The sequence below is a fragment of the Schistocerca serialis genome, chromosome 4 (assembly GCF_023864345.2).
Source record: "Schistocerca serialis cubense isolate TAMUIC-IGC-003099 chromosome 4, iqSchSeri2.2, whole genome shotgun sequence".
In the NCBI taxonomy this organism is placed as follows: Eukaryota; Metazoa; Arthropoda; class Insecta; order Orthoptera; family Acrididae; genus Schistocerca; species Schistocerca serialis.
Window position 1 is genome coordinate 415,034,727 of NC_064641.1, and position 7,500 is coordinate 415,042,226.

General features: G+C 52.6%; 3 non-coding genes across 3 annotated transcripts in view; all 3 read left to right on the plus strand.

Moving 5' to 3' along the window:
• The first annotated feature begins 4,651 nt into the window (after nucleotides 1-4,651).
• Nucleotides 4,652-6,560, plus strand: LOC126476785 (small subunit ribosomal RNA). Its single transcript, XR_007587230.1, has one exon. It is a non-coding gene; the product is annotated as a small subunit ribosomal RNA (ribosomal RNA).
• Nucleotides 6,561-6,911: 351 nt separating this feature from the next.
• LOC126476363 (5.8S ribosomal RNA) lies at nucleotides 6,912-7,066 on the plus strand. The gene has a single exon (XR_007586907.1). It is a non-coding gene; the product is annotated as a 5.8S ribosomal RNA (ribosomal RNA).
• Nucleotides 7,067-7,254: 188 nt separating this feature from the next.
• Nucleotides 7,255-7,500, plus strand: part of LOC126477001 (large subunit ribosomal RNA) — a 4,224-nt gene continuing 3,978 nt past the window's right edge. Inside the window, exon 1 of the ribosomal RNA XR_007587414.1 lies at nucleotides 7,255-7,500. This exon is cut by the window's right edge and continues 3,978 nt beyond it. This is a non-coding gene — a ribosomal RNA (large subunit ribosomal RNA).

Sequence of the window (7,500 nt, forward strand, 5' to 3'; positions counted from 1 at the left end):
GTCGGCACCCGTGGGCGTTGCACTCGCAGTCGCAAAAAACGCTGGGCACATATATGTCTCGGAAGAGTAACGACAGTCCGAGTCTCCTGCGTGGGAAGAGTCTTTCTAGGCCCTGACCCACGGGAAGGGTGTAGCTTCCCCCATCCCGGACATTTGACGTCGTCACACTACCGGTATTGACTAATAGACTGATTGCTGATAATCATTAGCCATACACTGGGGGAAACGGCCGACAGGGGCGGCAACATAGTGGAGCCGCAGTGTCACTAATGTACAGAGATAGAACAGTTTCGACTGGAACCAGAGTAACCGTATACACGGCACTGATGAGTAATAGATGCAGAGCCATCAGAATACAATGTATACAACCGTCCCTATACATGCTGAAAGACTCTGCACACAATGAGAACCACACGTCAGCCAGACACTCTTATCACACACTACTCTCTTATCACACACTACTCTCTTATCACACACTACTCTCTGCCTGTAACAGGCACACACACAATATCTAACCACCAGCATGGAAGAACATCCAGTGCATCCTCTCCGCCACATGACACAATCCACACTATCATTACCAGACCGGGAGGTCCACCCAGAAAACACAATATCCCACCCTTCCGACATCCGCACATTGCTCAGCTAAGCCACGAACACCCACACATGTCCTACACAGGGGTGCACCCAACATCACAATACTGCCTCCTGTCACAGCACACATTCAATGGCAGGAATGAAAGACACAGATCTGCCACAACCATGGAATTGGAGCGCCGCCTGTCATGAGCCAAAAGTGCATCCTGACGTGACAAATCAGATAATACCGCAGGCATCCAATTACGATAATCACTATCAACGAACCTGCCGCCGCCCCCCCCCCCAATACACCTTTCCCTACAACAATGTGTATCTGAACCTACGCCATATTGTACCTTAACCTAACCTATATCGTACCTTAACCTAACCTATATTGTACCTTAACCTAACCTATATCGTACCTTAACCTAACCTATATCGTACCTTAACCTAACCTATATTGTACCTTAACCTAACCTATATTGTACCTTAACCTAACCTACGTTGTGCCTTAACCTAACCTACGTTGTGCTTAACCTAACCTACGTTGTGCCTTAACCTAACCTACGTTGTGCCTTAACCTAACCTACGTTGTGCCTTAACCTAACCTACGTTGTGCCTTAACCTAACCTACGTTGTGCCTTAACCTAACCTACGTTGTGCCTTAACCTAACCTACGTTGTGCCTTAACCTAACCTACGTTGTGCCTTAACGTAACCTACGTTGTGCCTTAACCTAACCTACGTTGTGCCTTAACCTAACCTACGTTGTGCCTTAACCTAACCTACGTTGTGCCTTAACCTAACCTACGTTGTGCCTTAACCTAACCTACGTTGTGCCTTAACCTAACCTACGTTGTGCCTTAACCTAACCTACGTTGTGCCTTAACCTAACCTACGTTGTGCCTTAACCTAACCTAATTTGTGCCTTAACCTAACCTAATTTGTGCCTTAACCTAACCTAATTTGTGCCTTAACCTAACCTAATTTGTGCCTTAACCTAACCTAATTTGTGCCTTAACCTAACCTAATTTGTGCCTTAACCTAACCTAATTTGTGCCTTAACCTAACCTAATTTGTGCCTTAACCTAACCTACGTTGTGCCTTAACCTAACCTACGTTGTGCCTTAACCTAACCTACGTTGTGCCTTAACCTAACCTACGTTGTGCCTTAACCTAACCTACGTTGTGCCTTAACCTAACCTACGTTGTGCCTTAACCTAACCTACGTTGTGCCTTAACCTAACATACGTTGTGCCTTAACCTAACCTACGTTGTGCCTTAACCTAACCTACGTTGTGCCTTAACCTAACCTACGTTGTGCCTTAACCTAACCTACGTTGTGCCTTAACCTGACCTACGTTGTGCCTTAACCTGACCTACGTTGTGCCTTAACCTAACCTACGTTGTGCCTTAACCTAACCTACGTTGTGCCTTAACCTAACCTACGTTGTGCCTTAACCTAACCTACGTTGTGCCTTAACCTAACCTAATTTGTGCCTTAACCTAACCTAATTTGTGCCTTAACCTAACCTAATTTGTGCCTTAACCTAACCTAATTTGTGCCTTAACCTAACCTACGTTGTGCCTTAACCTAACCTACGTTGTGCCTTAACCTAACCTACGTTGTGCCTTAACCTAACCTACGTTGTGCCTTAACCTAACCTACGTTGTGCCTTAACCTAACCTACGTTGTGCCTTAACCTAACCTAGTTTGTGCCTTAACCTAACCTAGTTTGTGCCTTAACCTAACCTAATTTGTGCCTTAACGTAACCCATGTTGTGCCGTAACGTAACCCATGTTGTGCCGTAACGTAACCCATGTTGTGCCGTAACGTAACCCATGTTGTGCCGTAACGTAACCCATGTTGTGCCGTAACGTAACCCATGTTGTGCCGTAACGTAACCCATGTTGTGCCGTAACGTAACCCATGTTGTGCCGTAACGTAACCCATGTTGTGCCGTAACGTAACCCATGTTGTGCCGTAACGTAACCCATGTTGTGCCGTAACGTAACCTATAATATGCCTTAACCTAACCTATAATATGCCTTAACCTAACCTATAATATGCCTTAACCTAACCTATAATATGCCTTAACCTAACCTATAATATGCCTTAACCTAACCTATAATATGCCTTAACCTAACCTATAATATGCCTTAACCTAACCTATAATATGCCTTAACCTAACCTATAATATGCCTTAACCTAACCTATAATATGCCTTAACCTAACCTAAAGTGCGCCGTAACCAAAACTATATTGCGCCTTAACCTGACGCACGTTGTCGCTGAACCTGCTCTGTAATTGTTATGCAACTCGTTAAATTAGTGTAGTGTTGCCTAACCGCAACCCTCGCAATATAGTTCGCTACTCGCACTGCCCGGTCCCCTGTGTATCGCGTCATGTTAAACACCTTGCAGGTGTTGCTGACTTTCCACATGCTCCTGCTATACACTGTAATGTGGATAGCAGCAGGACGTACATGCCCCCCCCCCCCTTCCCCCCTGCCTTCGCAAGCTGGTCGGTGAGAAGTTTGCATGTTCAACGCCCTTCGCATGCCGACGTACTCAGCCTACGTTGTGGTACGGCCTGTCACCTGTCCGCCGATGTACGCAAAACCCACAAACTGTACTGCACATTGGTCCGTATGTACTGAATGATACATCGTGGCACATGTGGCCGTATGACGACTGCGCCTAGCAACGGCGGACCATACAGTCCAAATATTGTGCACGCAGCTACGTGTCGTCTCCCTATAAGAGCTGGATTGCAGTGTGGTACGCCATACAGACGTGTGGGAGGAACGGACGCCCTGGATGGCGATCAGCATGAGCAGTCTGTTGATGTAGTGGAGCGTGTATTCGGACGTAGTCGTCTCTTCTCACACACCGTGATAGCATGTTGCACCGTGTTCCACATCTGCGACATGCTGCAGAGGCCGGCTGACAGTCGTTCGCGCAATGGACACCGCATACGTACGGGGTCGACCTTCCACGTGTTCTCTAGGCGTGCACATGTTGTTGCGTCTATGTGGGCAGACGTAGTGTGTTGTGACACCTGACACAGGCATGCAATACTCGTTGCAAATGGCGATGGACGTGTACGTTTGCTGGTGACGTTACGCAAATGAACAACTGGTAACCCGTTGTGGTGCGGTTGTTCTCGCTAGAGGTGAATCAGTGTTGGCGACGATCGGTCGAGCTATTAACCGGTTGTTTCAGGGATACCCACCATGCCCACGAACGTGAAAGGGGATCTGGGTGTGAGGCGATACGCGGCGGTGGCTGGGTGGGACCGTCCCCGGCCGGTGAGGGGGGGCCGCCCGGCGTGCTGGCAGCGCGGTGCGTGGGCGCACGCGCTACAGCCGGCTGGTGGGGGCGGCCAGTGGCAGGCGCGCCGGCCGACGGACGCGGCAGGCGGCGCAGCTGCGCGCCGGCGCCCCCTGCTCGCGGCGCCTTGCGGCCAAAGTAAGTCCTCGCGGGCCCGGTGCGAAGCGCGGTGGCCATCTGCAGTGTGCTGGTCCGATTGAGGACTTTGTGCGCTGAGGATGCGCCGCCGCCCGGCGCTCGGCGCCGCGACGCCGTCTGCTGCTCGGTCGCCCCAGCGGTTCTCGCAGGTGGTTTGTATCGCAGCTGTGCGGACGTGTTGGCGCGTGCGCTGTGCTGGGAGAGTTCGCTTCAGCACCCAAGTGGGGCTTTTGTCCTTCTGTGGCGCCGGCGTTGGAGCTGCCGGTCACCGTAGGTGGCGCGTCTTGTCTCCCGCCGGCAATGCCACGACAGCACGCTCCCGGGCCTCTGTCGGCAGCGGCAAGCTCAGTTGGGAGCACGGGTGGTCGCACCTAAAGCGTCTACTCGCCTAACTCCGGGCGATTGCGCCTCTCTCGAACCCGACCAAGTACTTAGGACGGCGCTGCGCGCCGCCGGGACCTGAGAGGGTTTCGAGGTGTGTTGTGCAGGGGAGCTCAGCCTCCTCCTGTTTGCAGAATAATTGAGCGGACGCTTGCGTGTTCGCGCGGGCCCCCGGGACACACTCCCGGGCGGCCGGCTGCTCAGCTCTAGTTGACGCAGCTCCCTGGTTGATCCTGCCAGTAGTCATATGCTTGTCTCAAAGATTAAGCCATGCATGTCTCAGTACAAGCCGCATTAAGGTGAAACCGCGAATGGCTCATTAAATCAGTTATGGTTCCTTAGATCGTACCCACGTTACTTGGATAACTGTGGTAATTCTAGAGCTAATACATGCAAACAGAGTCCCGACCAGAGATGGAAGGGACGCTTTTATTAGATCAAAACCAATCGGTCGGCTCGTCCGGTCCGTTTGCCTTGGTGACTCTGAATAACTTTGGGCTGATCGCACGGTCCTCGTACCGGCGACGCATCTTTCAAATGTCTGCCTTATCAACTGTCGATGGTAGGTTCTGCGCCTACCATGGTTGTAACGGGTAACGGGGAATCAGGGTTCGATTCCGGAGAGGGAGCCTGAGAAACGGCTACCACATCCAAGGAAGGCAGCAGGCGCGCAAATTACCCACTCCCGGCACGGGGAGGTAGTGACGAAAAATAACGATACGGGACTCATCCGAGGCCCCGTAATCGGAATGAGTACACTTTAAATCCTTTAACGAGTATCTATTGGAGGGCAAGTCTGGTGCCAGCAGCCGCGGTAATTCCAGCTCCAATAGCGTATATTAAAGTTGTTGCGGTTAAAAAGCTCGTAGTTGGATTTGTGTCCCACGCTGTTGGTTCACCGCCCGTCGGTGTTTAACTGGCATGTATCGTGGGACGTCCTGCCGGTGGGGCGAGCCGAAGGCGTGCGACCGCCTCGTGCGTGCTCGTGCGCCCCGAGGCGGACCCCGTTGAAATCCTACCAGGGTGCTCTTTATTGAGTGTCTCGGTGGGCCGGCACGTTTACTTTGAACAAATTAGAGTGCTTAAAGCAGGCAAGCCCGCCTGAATACTGTGTGCATGGAATAATGGAATAGGACCTCGGTTCTATTTTGTTGGTTTTCGGAACCCGAGGTAATGATTAATAGGGACAGGCGGGGGCATTCGTATTGCGACGTTAGAGGTGAAATTCTTGGATCGTCGCAAGACGAACAGAAGCGAAAGCATTTGCCAAGTATGTTTTCATTAATCAAGAACGAAAGTTAGAGGTTCGAAGGCGATCAGATACCGCCCTAGTTCTAACCATAAACGATGCCAGCCAGCGATCCGCCGCAGTTCCTCCGATGACTCGGCGGGCAGCCTCCGGGAAACCAAAGCTTTTGGGTTCCGGGGGAAGTATGGTTGCAAAGCTGAAACTTAAAGGAATTGACGGAAGGGCACCACCAGGAGTGGAGCCTGCGGCTTAATTTGACTCAACACGGGAAACCTCACCAGGCCCGGACACCGGAAGGATTGACAGATTGATAGCTCTTTCTTGATTCGGTGGGTGGTGGTGCATGGCCGTTCTTAGTTGGTGGAGCGATTTGTCTGGTTAATTCCGATAACGAACGAGACTCTAGCCTGCTAACTAGTCGCGTGACATCCTTCGTGCTGTCAGCGATTACTTTTCTTCTTAGAGGGACAGGCGGCTTCTAGCCGCACGAGATTGAGCAATAACAGGTCTGTGATGCCCTTAGATGTTCTGGGCCGCACGCGCGCTACACTGAAGGAATCAGCGTGTCTTCCTAGGCCGAAAGGTCGGGGTAACCCGCTGAACCTCCTTCGTGCTAGGGATTGGGGCTTGCAATTGTTCCCCATGAACGAGGAATTCCCAGTAAGCGCGAGTCATAAGCTCGCGTTGATTACGTCCCTGCCCTTTGTACACACCGCCCGTCGCTACTACCGATTGAATGATTTAGTGAGGTCTTCGGACTGGTACGCGGCATTGACTCTGTCGTTGCCGATGCTACCGGAAAGATGACCAAACTTGATCATTTAGAGGAAGTAAAAGTCGTAACAAGGTTTCCGTAGGTGAACCTGCGGAAGGATCATTACCGACTAGACTGCATGTCTTTCGATGTGCGTGTCGTGTCGCGCAACACGCTACCTGTACGGCTCGCAGTAGCCGTGCGCCGCGTGCGGAACCACGCGTTCGTCTCAAAACTAACGGCAATGTTGTGTGGTACGAGCGCTGAAGCGCTGGAGCGGCTGGCCTGCGGCACCTGGCGCCTGGCGCCGGTTTTGAATGACTTTCGCCCGAGTGCCTGTCCGCTCCGGTGTGGAGCCGTACGACGCCCATCGGCCGTGAGGCCGTTGGACACTGAACGCTGGAACAGGGGCCGCCACACGCCTCAGTCCCGCCTATGCAACTGTCTTGAAAGAGATAGTGGAAACTATGAAAAGATCACCCAGGACGGTGGATCACTCGGCTCGTGGGTCGATGAAGAACGCAGCAAATTGCGCGTCGACATGTGAACTGCAGGACACATGAACATCGACGTTTCGAACGCACATTGCGGTCCATGGATTCCGTTCCCGGGCCACGTCTGGCTGAGGGTCGGCTACGTATACTGAAGCGCGCGGCGTTTGCCCCGCTTCGCAGACCTGGGAGTGTCGTGGCCGCCTGTGGGGCCGGCCGCGTCTCCTTAAACGTGCGATGCGCGCCCGTCGCCTGGCGGTTCGCATACCGGTACTTACTCGGTAGCGTGCACAGCCGGCTGGCGGTGTGGCGTGCGACACCTCGTACAACGACCTCAGAGCAGGCGAGACTACCCGCTGAATTTAAGCATATTACTAAGCGGAGGAAAAGAAACTAACAAGGATTCCCCCAGTAGCGGCGAGCGAACAGGGAAGAGTCCAGCACCGAACCCCGCAGGCTGCCGCCTGTCGTGGCATGTGGTGTTTGGGAGGGTCCACTACCCCGACGCCTCGCGCCGAGCCCAAGTCCAACTTGAATGAGGCCACGGCCCGTAGAGGGTGCCAGGCCCGTAGCGG